Genomic DNA, 20,286 nt, shown 5'->3' on the forward strand with positions numbered 1-20,286 from the left:
CTTCTTAGACCATTTAAATATGGCCACGAAACAAGTAGTCTCTGGTTGGCTGGGCACTGTGGCTCATGTCCTTAACACCAACACTTTGGGAGGCCGAGGCAGGCAAATCACTTGAGGTCAGGAGTTCGAGACCAGCCTGGCCAATGTGGCAAAACCCCATCTCTTCTAAAAATACAAAAATTAGCTGAGTGTGGTGGTGCACACCTGTAATCCCAGTTACTTGAGAAGCTGAGGCAGGAGAATCACTTGAACCTGGAAGGCAGAGGTTGCAGTGAGCCAAGACTGCACCACTACACTCCAGCCTGGGCAATAGAGCAAGACTCCATCTCAAAAAAAAAGAAAAGAAAAAAGAAAATAGTCTCTGGTTAAATAACCTCTGAAAGACTCCACCAAAAATTTCATCTTAGCATTTCTCCCCAAACTTCATGTAAAATAAAATAGAGTTGAGAGAAAAATAGAAAGGCAAGGGAGTACCTGTTCACTATTTTTATTAAACCAGTGTTCTACTTTATTTTAGGTGTATCTTTTCTTATTTAAATGTCAGCTAAACTTTCTTTTTAAGATATTGAATGAAAGATGCCCATCCTTCAGGTTTCGTTTAAGCAAGAATCCCCATTCTCAAATAATATAATATAAACTTTCCAAATTCTTAAGTAGATCATCTGAGATTGAAAGCTAAGTTTAACTTTCTCAAAGATATTTTAGCCGCCATGACACCTAGACAAAGTGGTATATTAAATTCTGATTAATTTGGTTCTAAAGCACCTAAGAATCATTCTTACTTTCTTATCCACAGGGGTTATTAAGTTTTCACATTAAAAAAAATCCAACAGTGAATAATACTGCATTGGGGTTACTGTAATTGTTAAGTAAAATAAGAAATACAAATCTTTAGTTAGATCACATGGCACCTGACTACTGCTTAGAAAATGGTAAGACTTACTACATAAATCATGAGTCACTATTGACATCTACTATATCATATCATAGGTTAGGTATCTAATTATAAATAGTCAAATCAGCTGACTCAAGGTGGCATAGCTCAAGCAGAGGAAGATAATACAAGTTGAGTATGGATTTAACACTCTAAACCTGTCAGCACTGTAGGAAAAGTAACTTAAAACTGCACACCCCACTTATGCATAATCATCAGATATAAAGAGGGTATATTCCTGTAATTTATTGTTGCTCTAGTGATCTTAAAGAATTAAGTCCACATTCATAAAGTCCAAATTTGTCTCCAAGGATTTGCTTTGACTTTGGGAGTATCTGGATCATTAAGTAATTTCCGGAGGTCAGAGTAAAAGCTTTTTATCTCTAAATATTACTTCCCTGGAATATTAGATGTAGCAGAAGTCAGTAACGGAGTGACCTTTCTCTTAAACAATTCATAGATTCACTGGAATTTTCTTCAACTTTAGGAAAATTAAATATATTCCACAGTGCTGTAAGTCTTAAATATTGATTTTCCTCTGAAATCTTGACTCATCCTACCCACCAACATTCTCCCTTTGTACACTATGTTCTTTGTAATGTTCACTTTACACAAGTGAAAATTAGTAACAGTAAATTTTCATTGCAGGTTTATTTGTTCATATTTCTGGATATATAATAATCCATTACTGTTAAACTTCATATCAATGTTCCGATATTTCTTCATCTTATGTTTTATGTTACAAAATAGGTTATTTCACTATATGTATTTTTAATTGATTAATTCTTCCCTTTTTTTGGAAATGAAACAGTAGCACTCTCAATTATTGGGACAGAAAAGTTATTTCATAGGGAATACTTCAAACACTGATATCTACAACAGGCAGTAAGATTCGTCACAACAGTTGGTATACTGTCAATATACCACACAAAGTTCCATCTGGTCTTCATTAAAAATTATTTTAGTTTTCTCAGGAAAATGATACAGAGGGAGAATTGCCTAGATTATATGAGAGAAAAAAAAAGTAGAGAGAAACATAATATTTTCTTAGATTATTACAGCAGTGAACTATTTCCACCTGGTAAGAAGGGTGCACTTGAGAATGGGGTTCAAGTACTCTAGGAACATAGATGTAAGTTCTGGATGCACAGTAGTTGTTGCTTAGCTGTAAGTTGGAAATTTCAAGGCAGAAACAGCAGATACCACAACTATAACTGGGTCTCCTTGTTTTTTGTTTTATGTGTATATGTGAGATTATGGGGAAAGACAAAAGTGATGCATAGAGATTTATTTTTTAACATTCAATTCATAAGCAGTGTTTATACCTCTTTGTACTTACTTGAAAAGTGTATATTATGTAAATTTAGTATAAAAACACTTGGACTAATTCATACCATGTGGTAAAATTTCACATTCAAAAGAAATACCCTTCTGTTATTAAAAATAAAAAAAAAAGGAGCCAGGAGGGTGGCTCATGACTGTAATCCCAGTGCTCTGGGAAGCCAAGGTGGAGGGATCATTTGAGGCCAGGACTACTTGAGAACAGCCTGGGCAACATAGCTAGATCCCTTCTCTACAAAAAGTAAAAAAAAAAAAAAAAAAAAAATAGCTAGGCAGGGTGGCACATGACTGGCTGTTAAGGAGGCTCAGGTGGAGGGATCTCTTCAGCCCAGGAATTTAAGGCTTCAGTGAGCTAAGATTGGGCCATTGCACTCCAGCCAGGGCAACAGACCAAGACCCAGTCTCAAAATAAATAAATAAAAATGAAAGAAAGCAGTGCACTGAAAATCAATTTAAGTATTTACTGGAGTTGTCTTGAAGGCCCAATGGGAAATTTCAGTAAGGGCACATGAGAAAACACTTTAAGAACCTATTCTTCCAAAGATCTTTCCAGTATCTTATGACAACACAGTAAATTATACCCACTCCAACTGCAAAAGCTGAAACTACTCTGCTTTCTCACTTACCTACACTTTTGACTTTCCAAATACATTTCTCTCTTCGGATATGAGCTGCAAACTCCTTACATAAAGGCTCCAACTCTGCAGCCCTAATTATTCTAGTTGGCACAAGAAAAATCCTAATTGTTTTATCTAAGGAGACGGAATTTTCCAATACTGTAGAGGCATGTGTGTGTGTTTGCTTTAAGGAAGCTGTTTTGGTAATAAAAAGTCACTGAGGGTCATAAATTCATGTTAACACATCCAGTGTACATGAAGTAGGCACCGAGTTAAATTATTTGTCTACTATATAGCATGTCATCTTAAAAGCCTTATTTTTTCCTCAAAATATTAACTTTATTTTTCTCCCTGTAAAATCAAGACACAGTTAAAATGTAGCCTTCCTCATTTTCTGGGAATACTTTCTAACAAGATATGCTTCTTTCCAATTGGACTTCTAAATTTCTAGCAATTCTAACAGTGCATAAAAGAGGCAACCCCAAAAGTGTAGCAGGTACTGAATAACAGATTTGCAGCCTTGGGTATCCACATTAAAATTTGAAATCTAAGTGAATTACTTCAAGCTGATTTCTTAGGTCAAGGAGAGATTATGGTCCTTAAATGCCTGATAAGGTCACATACCCAATTTCAAGTGCATTATAGTAAATCCATGTGACAGCTCCTACAGCTACTAACCTGCTTCTGCCCTCACGGTAGCGTGCACAATCTTCATCGCATGTCCTGGGTGGTGGTGGGAGCAGTAGAAACCCCCTGGGTCATGTCAGATTTAGAAAATATAAGCAATGGCTCATACACGAATTTTAAGTTGTAACCTACATGTGATAAGTTGCTTTATCTTCCAAATGTAATAAAAACCAGAAGTTACTTTGAAATAAATTGAAGGATTAGCAGTGGTGACTGAGGAATAAAAATTATAATTTAAAATTGTCCTTAAAGCTGGAATTCTTAACTTATTGACCTTATATCCTACATATTATAGGACTTTGTAAATTTAGGCTGATATGGAAATGTATATTTATATCAAATTTAAATTTTTAGAATGATGGTGCTACTATATTCTAATTGTTAATTTGATAATTATAATTGTAATTTGTTAATTTGTTCTAATAATGTTTTCATGACATTATTCATTTGCTGCTTGGCTTGATGGCATAACAAGTATGGGTTATTTACCCTGAAAAGGAAACAGTATCACCCTTCCAGAATCTCTATTTACAGCTACAAAAGATGCAACACACCTGTTTCTGGACCACTTCCAGATCAGATGTGATGCATGCTTTAGATCATTTACTTTGATCTAGGAATTACTGTCTGGCATTTCGTGGTGTAGGGTAGGTGTCTCCAGCACTATATAGGTGTCTGGAATTGAGATAAGAATCAATTTCAATACAAAATACATTTTTTGCTTAAAGCATGCAAGGATTCTATGAATTCAGGTAAATTCACAGGGTGGAAAACAGGAACTAATGTTATATATTCCTGTAGTTATCTTCATAATGAAGCAGAAAGAAAAACAAAAAAGTTACAAAAATAAATGAAAAGAACTGTATTTTCTAGAATTGAAAAATATTCTTTTAGATGATAGACAAGATGTTTACATCAACCTGCAAAAAGTCAATGTTGAAGAGGTCTCATTGTATCTCACAGAATTTTGATTTGCCTACTCACCCACAGGAGACATTTCTGGGACAGTAGCAACATAAGGTCCATCCAAAAACTTTGGCTCATTATCATTAATATCCTGCACTTTGATGATGAATTCTGATTCAGGCTCCAGGGGCTTTCTGGTTTCTATGTCCACAGCCTGAGCACGAAGAGTGTAGAAAGGTTTTTCTTCTCTATCTAGGCTCCTTATTGCATGAATGTCCCCTGTGGTTTCATCAATGGTAAAAACGGTGCCAGCGCCATCTCCTGAGAGGGTGTATTTCACAGTGCCCTCTCCCTTGTCTAAGTCGGAATGGAGCTTTAGGGAAGAGAGGGAGAGAGAGAGGAAGAGAAAGAGAAGGACAAAGAAGGAACACCATTAAAAGGATGTTGCCAAATTAAAAAGTCATAATTTGCAATACAATTCCTTTAATCAAAAATGTTAAATAAAAATCTTATGGTTCTATTTTCTTGTTTTTTATTTCTCCAACTTCTTTTTATAAAAATTTCAACACAAAAAGTTGAAAACTGTGCAATGAACACATATATACATATACATCCAAACATTCCTCCATATGTGTGCAATGAACACATATATACCTATACATCCAAACATTCCTCCATTCGTCTATTAATCTGCTTGCCTTATCAGATAGGTCTCATATCCATTCTTCTGTTCATCCTTCTCTTAACCCATTTTTTTTTTTTTGAGGTGTTACAAAGATCAGAACAAAAGTACAACCTCAGATATAGCAGCAGGCAAAAAAAAAAAAACAATAAATTTTGAAAATTTGTATTTAGTTCTTCTGTATCCCTTTGGGATAACATTTTCATAAAATGAAATGCACAAAACTTCAGTGTACTTATTGTTTCATTTTAAATAAACATTGCAGTAAAAATAAATTAGCTCATAAACACCACAAAATAAACTTTCCAAGTGTTCTGAAGATGAAATCAATGACCTGAATCCAGTGGGAGATAGTGCAAAGGAACTCAGAAAACACTAAGCATTTTCATTTGTAAAGAAGGGAAAAATCTGGCAAATCAAGAGGTTTTCAGTGATATAGGGCAGAGCGTCTCATTTTAACAGGCTGAGTTTGAATGAGTTTACCACTATGATTGGTAGAATCACTGATTATCCTTTCAGATTCACAAATAGCTTGTTCCAATTCATTTATATAGAGAATATTTATGTTGAGTAATATAGGAAAGCATTGAAATTCTGCTAATTTTTTTTAAAAATTCAACACATGTATGGTACATTACATTATAGCATGGAATAAGGTACACATGAATAAGCGATAAGGAAGAGAACTAAAGAGTAGAGAGAATTATCAGTGTAATGCCGTAAAGCAGCGTTGTTCAAACCGGAGACCAAGAATAAATGAAAAATGGACACAGTCTTAAAAGTATATAAATTATGTGTAAATAAATAAATATATACATAAAATATTACATAAAATAGTGCATCATATATAATTTTCTAGTATATATTTGTATAAATATATTCTTATACATAATATATATATACATATATACATAACAGTCTTATAAATAATATTAATTTTTATGCAGATGCTGATTTAAATGTTTTAAACTATTCTTGCTCATTTGGGTATAGCCATTTGATTTCAGCATCCAAATTTTTACATGTAACAGCTTTTTCCAGACAACAGATCACCCAAAAGAAAAATAAACTTTTGCAGCATTTCTAACCATTTGGGCTATGCCTTAAAAATCTGCATATGAGCACTGCTCTTTGCAAATCATTGCTTAAGAATGAGTTCTGTTTTCTTAACATTTCAACACACACACAAAAACTCTGAAAATATTTTAAATTATATAAATATCCTGTTGCAAATAAGCTTCCTGTGTATTAGTATGAGTAATTAAAAGCACAAATATAGCCCAAATAAATACAAGTTCAACTGTGGCTACATCTTTGCTCTTAAGCTCAAGAGCGTGCTTTAAGTTCAATAAAATAATATCATTGTTCATATTAATGTTATTAAGGTAAACTTATTCATTTTGTGACCCTGCATTTCCTTCAATATTTGTTCTAAAACTTTTATATGAGAGTATAAGCATAACCATAAAAACCTGGTTGGGTAATATAATAAAAATAATGTGGCAACAATAAGAGGGAACAAGATTTTGATGTTCCTTTAAAAGTTTCTGTATATTTTACTTAAGTATAAAGAAAATTGTTATGAATGATAGGAGGAAGGATTTTTGTCCACCTATTAAAAAAAAAACTGCTGTGAAGCATAGGAAGTTTCAAGCATAAAATCAAGCAGTAGATAAATGTTCTTTGAACTTATGAATTTCAAATTATAAATTTCAACCATGCTATTAAAGATATTCAACACAGTGGATATTCCTTTTGCTTTCAAATTTATCTAAATATACGAGACAGGCAAAAGCTCAATGCAAAAGGCATGACTTTATAAAATGGATCCATTTTGCCAACAGCTCAAAGAATTATGGTAATATTGTGGGAACTGAGTGAAAATTCAGAGTAGGTTTTGAAATGTGATACAAGTAGAATTTTAAAAAGAAAAAAGAAAAACAAAAATTTCTTTATTTAGCTAAAATCATAACTGTTTCCTTTGCAAACTGACATAAAAATGAAGAAGCAAAATGTGTCTTTAGTTATATCCAAGTTCCAAATTCAAGTTAATTACTGCTGCTCCTCACTCTTCTACCTTTTCCTTCAAATTTAAAGATGGGCTTTGCAGAGATTAAAGCTTCAGAAAAAAATATGGGAAAATATGTTAAAATGTTGACCTGAAAATGAAGTGGATGACTATAAAACTCTTGAGAGAATTAGACTTTTTGTAGCAGTTTATTACATGATAATACCTTAAAGGAGATCACATTCAGTGACCTGCGTTGACAGGTAATATTTAAAATTAAGTATTAATGCTGATTAATTCAGGCAGATGGGTGGTAGCCTAAAGTATAGACATTTTTCCAATATTAATTTTGATATTAAATAAATGACATTGGCTCTTGTTGGATATTGTAAAATTTCCTTTACTTCAACTGTAAAATAATTTCAACAGTGAAAGGTATAAAGTAAGATGAAAATTTCCATCATGATCTTACCTAGAGATAACTTCTCTTTTTTTGAGTCGGAGTATCTCTCTCGTTGCCTAGGCTGGAGTGCAGTGGCGTGATCTCGGCTCACTGCAACCTCCACCTCTCGGGTTCAAGCAATTCTCCTGCCTCAGCCTCCAGAGCAGCTGGAACTACAAGGCGCATGCCACCATGCCAGGCTAATTTTTGTAGTTTTGATAGAGACAGGGTTTCACCATGTTGGTCAGGCTGGTCTCAAACTCCTTACCTCAAATAATCCGCCCGCCTCAGCCTCCCAAAGGGCTGGGATTATCGGCATGAGCCACTGCGCCCTGCCCTTCTTTGTTATTTTTATATGTTTCAGTTATGTAAATATATAACTGAAAGGGTAAATATATATAAATACATATTTACTGCACATTTATATTGATATATATTTCTCTGCTTGTATCTATCTATATACACACTTTATAAATAAATGAGTCAAGATTTTTAAAACAAAATACCATATTTTTCAGTATCATTTGAAATTTTTCAAAATTACTTTTTTAAAATTTCTGCATATTCATTCAGTGAAGTTGAATGATCCAGTGGGCACTCTGTATTCCTTCATAAACTGTGTGGTGAATGTGCGTGTGTGTATGTATGTATATGCACGTGTTTATGTGTTTTCTGGGGTTAATTTCCTTAAAATAAAAAGGCAACTGTCAAGACTAAAGCTATAATAATTTTTATGAATCTTAGAAAATGTTGAATTTTTAGTGATTCCAGAAATTGATCTCTATCGATGAAACTGCTTTCTCAAATATGTCAGCAATGGGATTCAGGCTTTGCTTACAATGTGAAGGAAGTTCTTAGTCTCATTTGCACAAAGAAGGAAGGAGGGCTAAAGATAAAAAGAACTCATAGTCTTTTCCATATTTTTGGGTCATGTTCACTGTAAAAAAAAATCACAAGATGCCATTTTTACACAGCCTTTTTAATCTACACATACGGCAAGCTAATAATTCCAAAAAAAATTTCTTTCCTTTGTAGTCATTTAAAACTAACAGCTAGAAATATTTCTTCTTCCAATTATTAAAAATAAGCTGTTTCTGAGTCGGTGCTGACTACATTTACTGATTGAAGCAGCCAACTCCAAATATATCATCTTTTAGTATTGACACTTAAAATAAAACTTCTCCCCAGAAAAAGAGTTCTATAAATGATGGCTGTAGAAATAGGCACTGTCCAGGCAGTTGTTTTGTGGAAGGAGTGTTGTTATTTTCTGGTGTTTTCCAAGTCATCTCAGATGGTGCGTGAAAATGAGATGCCAAAGATGGCTTAAAAAAGATACCCTGCACCAGCTTCAGAATGTAAGCAAATCTTTCATTCCAGCGCTTAAAAGTTTTGAGAAAGCTAATCTAAAGTTTTTACTAGCATCTCTCTGATTATATTTTAGAAACTACTGCACAAAAATAAAACCTATTTCTTATTTTCTCTGGGTTTAAAAGTGCACATAAAATGGAAAATGCCTTTTATACCACTATTTCCAGCAGGGATTTTATTTTCATTTGTCATTTGCCAGCCTGGGGTATGTTGGGAGAAGGAACAATTGATTTTTGAAAAGGTGCATTTGTGTGAAAACCAAAAGTTGTGTTCAACAAATACTACTACTAACCCATATGTGGATATATGTGTTTTATACATGAGTAAAAAAAAAAAAAATACATACATATATGTATGGCATATATATATATATATATATATATGCTATAGAAATGCCATCAAGTTACCAGTTTACTTCTAAATGTAACTGCTTAATATAAAATATGCATCTTTTTGTAGTACCTAATTCTTGCAATTCAGTATATTTCCTGGCGAGAGGCAGAGATGAACAACCCTGGACAGTTACCACATATGGCTCTTATGAGGTAATGAGGATGGTTGTGATGAGAAGGGTAAAAAATAAAAAAGTTATTACAAAACATTTTTCAAGGAATTTTCCAAAAAATGATTTTAATATTCTCTTTGCTTATGGAATGATATTTAAAACCATGATTTCTGTGTCCTTTAAAATGACTTCTGATTTGTGAATTGTTCTCTGTGCTCCAAACTTCTTTTATTTGTCCCTGTGTTTATGCTCATAACCATTCATTTCCCTCTTTTCCCACTGACTTAGCCTCTGGGGTTGTAAAGAACTTACTCGTTTATTTTTGTGTATGTGTGGGGTTTTGTCTTTTGTTTTCTGAGAATAAAGTATATGAGATCATGGAAAAAATCAGAAAATGGGGAAAATCATAAATTCATTACCAAAATAATTTCTGATTTGGTATTATAGCTCTGCAAATTACTTCACTAATTGTGTTCATAGGTACTATGGTACACTGTACACTGTTTTGTAACTTGCTTTTTAGATGGATTATATCATATTTTTCTGTATCAATAAATATGAATTCATTACATCAGTTTAAACTGATCAAAAACATTTTAATCAAAGTAATACAATTAAATTGCTAAATATCATAGGGAATCGAAGAGTTTATAATCCCAAACCATACTCTTTCTTTTCCTAGCCAGCTGGGGACATTTTTAATTGTTTCTATTTTCATTCTTTCTGTTTCAGTTCTTATAAAAATACATATATAAAATTGGCTAAATGATTAAATGTTATAGTAGTTCTTTAATTATAAATTTGAATAATATTTGTTGACTTCCAAACTGCATACCCCTTGCCTTGTCCAAGTAAAACTGTACCACCGTTTATTCTCTGTGTTGTCAATAAAACACTAAGTGATATCTGAGTGTCTTTGTTTCTAAATTTCAGTTCACTCATAGAATGTATCCTTTTTTTTCTTCTTGCCTCCAACATTTTATTATGAAATTTTCAAATTCACAATAAAAGTATATAGTATTCATCTGTATACTTACCTCCTAGTCTATATATTTTTTACATACTGTTTATAATTGTTTTATTATTTTCTACCCATTTGTCTATCTGTTAACCCAGCTTAATTTTTGATGCATTTAAAAGTAGGTTGTAGATACAAATAACCATCACCCTAACACCCTTCAATACAATGTTTACAGTTGTTTTTTTGACATTGGAATGTATCTGTGGTTTCTCTATTTCATAGGATCATAGCATTAACACCTTTACACTTCCCCTTACATCTCCTTCCATTTCTTCTCCCCATCCGCCACCAGCTTCCATCATCTGTATTATATAGAATCTGTCCTAAAAAATTCTGAAGTAGGCCTTAGGTTTTTTTTTGTTTTTTAAAGGGTCTTGTTCTGTGGCCCAAGCTACAGTGCAGTGGCACAATCTCAGCTCACTGCAGCCTCTGCCTCCTGGGCTCAAGTAATCCTCCTGAATAGCAGGGATTACAGGCACAGACTACCATGCTTAGCTAATTTTTCTATTTTTTTATTTGTAGAGATGGGGTTTCATCATATTACCCAGGCTGGTCTCAAACTTCTGGGCTCAAGCAATCTACCTGCCTATGCCTCTGAATGTGCTGGGATTACAGGTGTGAGACACCCTGTGTGGCCAGGCCTCTTTTTAAAAATAAGCCTGATAGTTAATTTTATATGTCAACTTGACTGAGCCATAAGTTGCCCAGAGATTTTGTCAAGCATTATCCTGGGTGTGCCTCTGTGGGTGTTTCTGAATGAGATTAGTATTTAAATCAGTAGACTGAATAAAATAGATTGCCTTCCCTAATGTGGATGGGCCTCATTCAATAGCTGTGGGAATGAATAGATCAAAAGGGCAAACCCCTCCGTGAGTGACAGAGATCTCTTCCTGCCTGACTGCCTTCAAGCTGAGACACTGGAATTTTTTTTCTGCCTTTTGACTTCAATTAAAACATTGGCTTTTCCTGGGTCTTGAGCCTGCCCGTCTTTAGACTAGAACTAGAAGCTATCCTGGGTCTACAGTTTGCCAACTGCATACCTTTGGACTAGTCAGCCTTTATAATTGTGTGAGCCAATTCCTTATAACAAATCTTTATATATCGATATATAGAGATATATATTGATATATATAATATATATACCTATATATAGAGAGATATCTATATATCTATATAGATATCTGTACCTATATAGAGAGATATGTCTATATCCATATATAGATATATAGAGATCCATATATATCCTCTATATATGGATACATCTATATATAGAGAGATCTCTCTAAATATCTCTGTATAACTATATCTACATCTACATCTATAGCTATATCAACATCCAATTTGTTCTTTTTCTCTGAGAACACCTACTGATAAATAAGTTTCTAAGTTTTGTCTATCAGTTGATGCTAAAACATTAAAAAAAGAGAACAACTAATACTCTTTTTACACTAATTAGAACAATGTAAACCTTTTTGTTTTATTACCAAATAATTTGTATTTCCTATGTAATTGCTGCAGTTTTATTTTGCATATAGATTTTTTTCCGTAACATCTTTGTCTGTTAGTGGTTTTATTTATGTATTTTTTTCAATATCCTTAGATTCATCCCACTTCTGAGGTCTGACATCAAATCTTTTCACTACATGCCTCTCTTTGGGAGGTTTCTTTCTTGCTAATCCAAACAAGAACATCTGCACAATTGTCAACCTGGAATTTACTTTATTAATCTCCTGGTTTGGAAACACTTTTTCTTGGATGTTATATTTACTTTGGTTTACTATTTTGTTGGCTTGCACTAATTTTATATGATTTCTTAATAATGAGTGTATGTTAGACATTTTACTTGAGTCTTTTCATATCACAGTATGCCTTTATTTTACCCTCATATATAATTAATTTTCATCTGGGCATATATTTCCAGATTGGAAATCATTTCTCTTCATACATTTTAAGGAATTTATACATTTGCATCTGAAATTGTATTCATTATCTTCTAGAAACCAAGAGTGGACTTGGTATCCGTCTGATTATATTTTCTTTGTTGGTAAAGAGCCTCTTTTTTCCCTTTTTATTTTCATCTTCTCTTTCTCTAGTGTTTATAATCTTATTTTTATGAATGTAGTCTAATTATTTAGAACACTGTCTCCGAGTATGTGTTTATTTGGGTTTGTGTTTTGAACATTGCCTCCAGGTGCGAGTTTATGTGTGTTTATGTTTCCTATTTGAGGTTGGACACTTAGTAAATTTTCTCAATTCGAAAACTATTTTCCTTCAGCACTCAGAAATTTTTATCAATGATTATTTCCACGATTATTTCCTGTCCTTGGTTTTTCGTGTTCTTAACCTAGAATTCAATTGTTTAATGTTAGACCTTACACATCTTCAATGTATCATATATATTTCACTCATATTATTTATTGTCATATCTTTTGGACTATTGTGTGAAAGCAATAAATTTATATTACTTTATTTATTGGTAATGCTCTTCATTTTCAAATTTAATACACACAAATTGTGCATACCCACACACATATACCACAGATATATTCATTTTCAGGATTTCTTTAAGTGTTATTTTTAAAATAATCATATTCTTATTTTGTGAACTGTGGGATTTCTTGAAACTTTTTGAAAACTCTAATTAGTCTGTGTTTGTGTAGTTTCTTTAAATTATCTCTTCCTTCAGAATTACTTTTGTGTTTGGAATTTGAGTCTTTGCCATTCATAAGGCGGGCTTTCCTGGAATACCTGATAACTCTGAGTTTCCTGTTCATATTTAAGAATAAGTAACCTAATTTGAAGTTTTGAGTTTTTGAGTTGTATTTATTGATCAGAGTTTTGGCCTAGAATGAATAAAAGAATGAATCATTTCTTCTACTTTCAGATATTCGGTTGGGGGTGTTCTAAGCACAATGGTGTCCTAATTCTTTGCAGGTTACCTACAGAATAACGTCTTTTAAAAATTATTTCTTTATTGTTTACATTCTGGTCATTAATGCCTATATTTTATGCATTCTCAAGCATATGGGAGAAATTCTGTATATAGAATATTAGTTCATCTCTGTGTTTTTCCTGGCAAATTTTATGCCTTTTCTTTGGAATCACTGCCAAATCTGGGTCTCTTTCAGAGCTGTGCCTTCATTGCTGGAGCCCTCTCAGTGTAAACACTCGCATATAGCTCCTTTGGGCTTGTTTAAACAGTCACCAATCCTTCACCTATGTGCAATGTTACAGAAATTGGCCATCTTCTCTGATGACCTCTATGCCACTCCCTCCCATCAGAATTACGGGTTGTTATTTTTGTTCCTCTGCTATAAATTACTGATGCTCTCTGAAGAGGAGTTAAAGGTGTTTGGGAGGTACACCATTTCCCTCTACCAAAATCATATTAAGTAAAACTTGAAATCAACAGAAAAAATAGAAGTAATTATATGATGAAAATCTATATTGTCACAATCTAGATTAAACCATTCTCAACATTTTGTTGTATTTGCTTTACTTTCATATATGGATGATTTGAAAATAATTTACAAACATCATACCAACTCACTACACAATATTTCAGCACCAGTTTTCTGAAAATAAGACCTTTTCCTGCATAACCACATTGTCACAGTTTCAGTTAAGAAAATTAATTAAAATGCCTGTTATCACTTAATAACGGGTCATATTCAATACCCCCACTTCTCTCTCCAAATATCTTTGTAGCATTTTCTTTCTTTGTTTTCTGAACACGAAGCCCCATAAGTTTCAAGCATTGCATTTGGATTAGTGTCTTTACTTTCCTTAATATAGACGGATCACATATTTAAATATTAACAATTTATTTGTCATTATCTTTTGTCATGGAACTAGGTCCCCATTTTGAATTTTTCTGCTGGAATGAGAAACTTCCAGACATGTGGTATAAATCTTTATTGCTCTATCTGTTTTACTATCGCTCTTCTTCAGTCTCAAAACATATATGGACAAAAGCAATCACATAAAGGTCTGTCCTACTTAATACGGACATCTTTATAAAAGCAGTTACAGAATCTTCTGATAGATCTATACACACATTCAGATGTAAGGGATATGTTTCTTGTACAGGATATTCTCAGTACATTTTGTTATAATAATCACATATAAGTGGTAAGACCCATTACCATTCTTGAAATCTATGATTATAAGTGATGTAGAATGGTTTAGTAGTTAGTGATTGAGATTTAAAGTAATATTGTCACTGATTTGTTTACTTACACACAGGATTTACTCATTTAAACCAGCCAATATGAGTATAAGAAAATTTTGCGTGAGTTTCTTTGTCTGAAATAATTTTATTATGTACAACACAAACTACTTTTGCTAGATTCTTCCTGGTAAACTTATAAAACACTTAGTGTTTCCTTTTTTGAAGTTGCCTAGTTTCATGCTAATACTTATTCTGAGCTCAAGAACATCATAGTGGCCATTATATTAACTACAAAGCCATTAGATTATACTTAAGGTATTTATAGATGAAAGAAGATCAGACCCAAAGATGATCTATAACTCTGCCTGAGTAATGTTATGCAAATTGTTCTCTTTTCAAAGCCACCGAATGCCCAAGAATATTTAACATTCTATGCTAGTCTACTCCCCTGAGGTGACTCATTTGTTCTCCCTAGTTTAATTGTTGCTATATGAGCAAGTGGGATACCACTTTACAAGGTTAGGAATTCCCTCTAACAGCCCAATGTGCTTTGAGAACTCCCCTGCCTGAGTAACAGACCCAGAGCTATTTATCATCTGGAAATATTTCACCTTCTATTGAAGAGAGCAGAAATCCATCTCAAAAAGGCCCCCAAGCATCCCCAGTGTATGCCAAAGAAGCTCACAGAAGAAAAAAGAATATTTGCAATGCTCAAGAACAAAAAAGCTTATGTGCTAGGATATATTATACATCCTGTTATAGAAAAAAAAATATGCTATTCCCCCAATGCTGTCTTTTATCTTTCTTACTTTGCTTGAATATTGCCTTCATGGCTACATATAAAAGCCATCCTATTTTCTCAGATTGTCATATTTTACAACTTTAGCTCACTCCAATTATAATCTCTCATTTCAAAGTGTCACAATATGTGAATAAGAACTTCTATAAAAGTTGGAGAGGTCACTGGCTTGGACCCAGGATTTGGGAAGAAAAATATGAGAGAAGGTTAAAATAACTTCTTTCTTACTTTTCCAACATTGTAAAACATATTTCACAAGCTCGGTTTTAGGGAAAAAATTTCCAGACAATAAACCATTCATATCAAATTTTCAGTAATGGAATCTCTATTTTGAATAACAGTAAATTTGATGTATCATTTCAAACAATGTAGTTATTTTTCAGAATACTACATAAATGTATGTGATTTAGTCTAGATTTAAAAATAAATGCCAATAATAATCAGTTATTAATAACAATACATTACTATAGTTAGATATCATTTCTTAATTTATTGTTAGCATTTCTTCATTATTTCCATTATTAGCTCTTATCGAATATTATATACTATGTTAAATGCCTTATAGGTTTTATTTAATTTTGACTAACCACTGATATGCTATCATGAAAAATCTAGTAATAAAATCTTTTTAACTGAATTCAAATAGTCCCAAGTGCAAAATAAAATTTTAAAAACTATATGTCCTACACTAATTTATTTGCATATGCACTTAATAATCCCAATAAAACAGCCTAACCCAAATCTGAACTCGAATGTAAAACTCCATCTAACCTAATTTCTTTCTGTTAGTCTTTATTATCATAGTCACTTCTATTTATGTTTTATTTTCTCCTTTATTTTTTAATTTTTTTTAAATACCCTTTTATTTAATGGTATAAAATGTCTGGCTACATAAAATCAAATCAATTACGATAAGATAAATATAAGTACGATTTCAAAAAGAAAAGCTAAATCTAGCTAAAAATTCTACATTTTTAATACATGCAAAGTACACGATTTATTGGTAAAATGTAATACGTTGGGAGTAAAACTTTAAAAAATATTTGATATATTCACATTTCTTAATTGCAGTATAGACAAAATGACCTATGAATCAAGCATTTTGTTCCATGGTCTCTACTGTTAGCTGTATGTCTCAGAAACAGCTTCTTTCTCAAGAGAGAACAAGAGGGATAATGCTGGATCTAAAGGCATCATCTGAAGAAGACAAAGATATCAACAATCGCAACTATTTGGCTTTCTGTCCATCACTGAGACTTTTCATAATCTTCCCTTCATAAATAGGATCTCTTGATCAGAACAGAAAAGTTGAGTCTTAAATTTCCTGTGTTTATTTCTGACTGATACTGAGGGAAGTGCAAATTTGGTTGCTATGATTAAACTCCTTGATTGTTCTTAATGGGACTCTTTTAATAAGTCAAACATTTTTGCCATCTAAGTATATTGATGAGCGCCACGTTATCTCAAATGTTTACACATACTAGGGAAAAGCATCTGCAGTTTCTGAACGCTTTGTGAATCAGTATCACTTTTTCATGTTACTTCAGAGATCAATATTCAGTGCATTGGTTTTATTTACCATCTTTTCTCCCATTTGATCTTGTAATCATCAGAAAGGGGAAAAAAATCTCCTTCACAAAGCCCTTTGCGACAAACTTATGTAAATAATAATCTAAGGACAGCTAGAAAAAAAATACACCATAAAGGGGAATAGATCCAAAATTGATATCTGCCTCACCTGTATCACCTATTGTATTAGTAACTGGAAAGGTAAATAAATAGCAGAGACTAGAATGTTTCCAAACGTAGTAGTGAAAACTACTCCCCTCCTCCCCCCATATAACACTACAACAGGTTACTTTGGTTACAGGATATGACAATAGCTCTGCAATATCAGAAAAATGCCTGCCTGGCGCTGCGGCTTATGTCTGTAATCTCAGCACTTTGGGAGGCTGAGGTGGGCGGATCACTTGAGGTCAGGAGTTGGAGACCAACCCGGCCAACATAGTGAAAACCCGTCTCTACTAAAAATACAAAAATTAGTCAGGTGTGGTGGCGGACGCCTGTAGTCCCAGCTACTTGGGAGGCTGAGGCAGGAGAATGGCGTGAACCCGGGAGGCGGAGCTTGCATTGAGCCGAGATCACTGCACTGCACTCCAGCCTGGGCGACAGAGCGAGACTCCATCTCAAAAAAAAAAAAAAAAAAAATGCCTACAGTAGATTAGAAATAAGGAAAAATTGCTTGATTTCCTAATTTTCAGGGTATAAGAAGAAATCTAGGCCATCCATGGGCATTCCCAGAAATATCAAGGTTTGCTAAAAACAGAAAATCGGAAGTAGAACAAAAAAAGCGGTGGGAAAAGCATGTAAGACATTGAGGCAAGCCATGAGGAGTTTGTCAGTCTAAAGGTTGAATAGAGGACCTTTAAGAAGAGGGAGACAAACATTAAATTTTCAACTTTCTGTAGTTTGATATAATACTTTCCAAGTTCTAGGGTTTCATTAAAACTTCACAAGCTTTTGGATTTTTTAACAAATATTAGGGCTGTGCTTCATGCTTGGGTTAATATGGGGTGAATAGAAGGAACAGCTGGGGAAGAGATAAGAGACAGATTCTCTAGTAGAAATTAGGAGAAACGTAAGAATCCTATACATCTGCGTATATTTGAGGAGTCTTTAGAGTTCACTAAAGTTCATGGATTGGACGTTATAGCCATTTTAATGTATTTTCATTGTGACAGGATTGACTTTAGAAGGCTTAAGAATTTTGACGAAGAAAAAAGGGGAAAAAGAAGGCATAATAGAAAGGAAGGAAAGAAGAAAAGACAAAAGTGTAGCCACAAGATTGTCAACAATAAGAATTGTATAAGAATACATATTCTTCTTCAAGAAATGAAAATAATTAGAACACACATTATGCCTAAATACGTTTTAAGAAATCAAATAAACATGTAGTTTCTAATGGAAGTTCTTCCATGTATTAGTAAATTCTTCCCACAAAGCAGTTTATCTATTTATTGTGAAAGCGATTGAGTTTTGCAGTACCAAGGGATCTTTTGCTTTTAAACCAGTTAATTAGTTTTTATTAGATGCAATGCAATGTTTTGACCAGACTTTTCTCTGTGCTTTTGGGTGTGTTTCCCTATTAGCAGGTAAAACATTTATCTCTTGACTAAAAGTAGATGACATCTTTCCCCAACCATGAGTCCTCAGGTTGTTACAGAGGCTGCCTTCCTGACTCACTCTGTACCCCCCATTGCCTCTCCGAGTTTAAAAAGGAAATGATTAATTAGTCAAAAGAATATGTTAAAAATGTAACATATTATGTTTAACATAAGTAACTAATGATTAGTCAAAAAGAATATGCTAAAACTTTAACACATTATGTTTAACATAAGTAACTATATTAAAATTTAGAATATATTTATGATTTCCAAATCAATGGTTTGTTTTTGCGAAACCTGCACCAGAATGAAATGACCCTACAAAGTGGAGATAATATAAAATCCTTTTTTTCCACTGAAATTTGTTTTAGATAATACTAATTCTATCAGTGGCTTTCTCTTACCCTTAAATGGATGTTAAATTAGTTGAGAGATGTGTTCAATTCACAATATTTGATAATGGAGCAATATGATACACTTATATCAAATCCCTTTGTGTAATCTTATTCTTTCTCTGGCTGTTGTACACTTTTCCACCACCTCATATTTAATTTGTATCCTTCTTTCTGTCATTTGCTGTGGATTTTTATCAGAGTTGGTCTAACTTTAGAGGTTGAAGTTTTCTTTTCACAGGGATATGAAATTAGACACAATCATACCATATTTAGTGATTTCTGTGTTTTCACCAGATCAAACACAGATCACATGGTCCATGCTCAGTAATGGTTTAATGAACTAATGAATTTATAAAGGAATGAATGCATGCACATATAGCAAGCCCATCTTTAAATTTTGTTGTTGTTGTCATTTGAATTTTTGTTTGGCATATAGGGTGTATACAACATAAAAAGAGTTAAAATCCATGATCCTGAACATCAGATATTTGTGGGTTAGAATCTGAAACTGATCACTTATTACATTTGTGTTATTGTGTAAATTACTGAATTTCTTCATACCTCAGAGTCTTCATATGTAAAATGTAGACTATAATATTTATAACATAAATTTGGAGAATACTGTAGAGAATTTGGCTTCACAGTTTGTTTTCCTTCATTTCTCTCCCTTCATATCCAAATAAGCCCAGTATAGCAATATTCCTTTCTATTTATATTAACTTATATAAATGTGCAGGAGAAAACTGATTGGATTCAATAAGATGGTAGAAAAAGCTATCAAGCTTCTATATTTTGCCAGGCAACTTTCTAATGGCTTTATGTGTCTAAACCCACTTTAATACTCAGAAAAACACTATGATTACAATCCTTCTATTAGCATTCTCATGTTGTAGATACAGAAATTGAGGGACAGGCAGGCTAACTTGGCTCAAGACACACAAGTAAAAATATTCAGAGCAGAGATTAAACCAGGTTGTCTAACCCCACGTGTCTTTGGGACTAGCATTTAAACTGAATCATCTCACTTTTAATTTGATAATACAATGCCATTAACAGAAAAAAAAAACTTTTGAAATATCTTGAGAGAAAAAAACCAAAAAAGCTGAATCTATGTTCAGAGAATTGAATTAGCAATAGATATAAACTACCCAAGTTTTTGTTTTGTGACATCAGTTTGAGCAAAGCCAGATTTGTATTATCCTGAATGCATTAATAACAATAGTATCATTGAAAAATACTTTTGACT

This window comes from Pan troglodytes, chromosome 4 (assembly GCF_028858775.2).
Source record: "Pan troglodytes isolate AG18354 chromosome 4, NHGRI_mPanTro3-v2.0_pri, whole genome shotgun sequence".
Lineage (NCBI taxonomy): Eukaryota > Metazoa > Chordata > Mammalia > Primates > Hominidae > Pan > Pan troglodytes.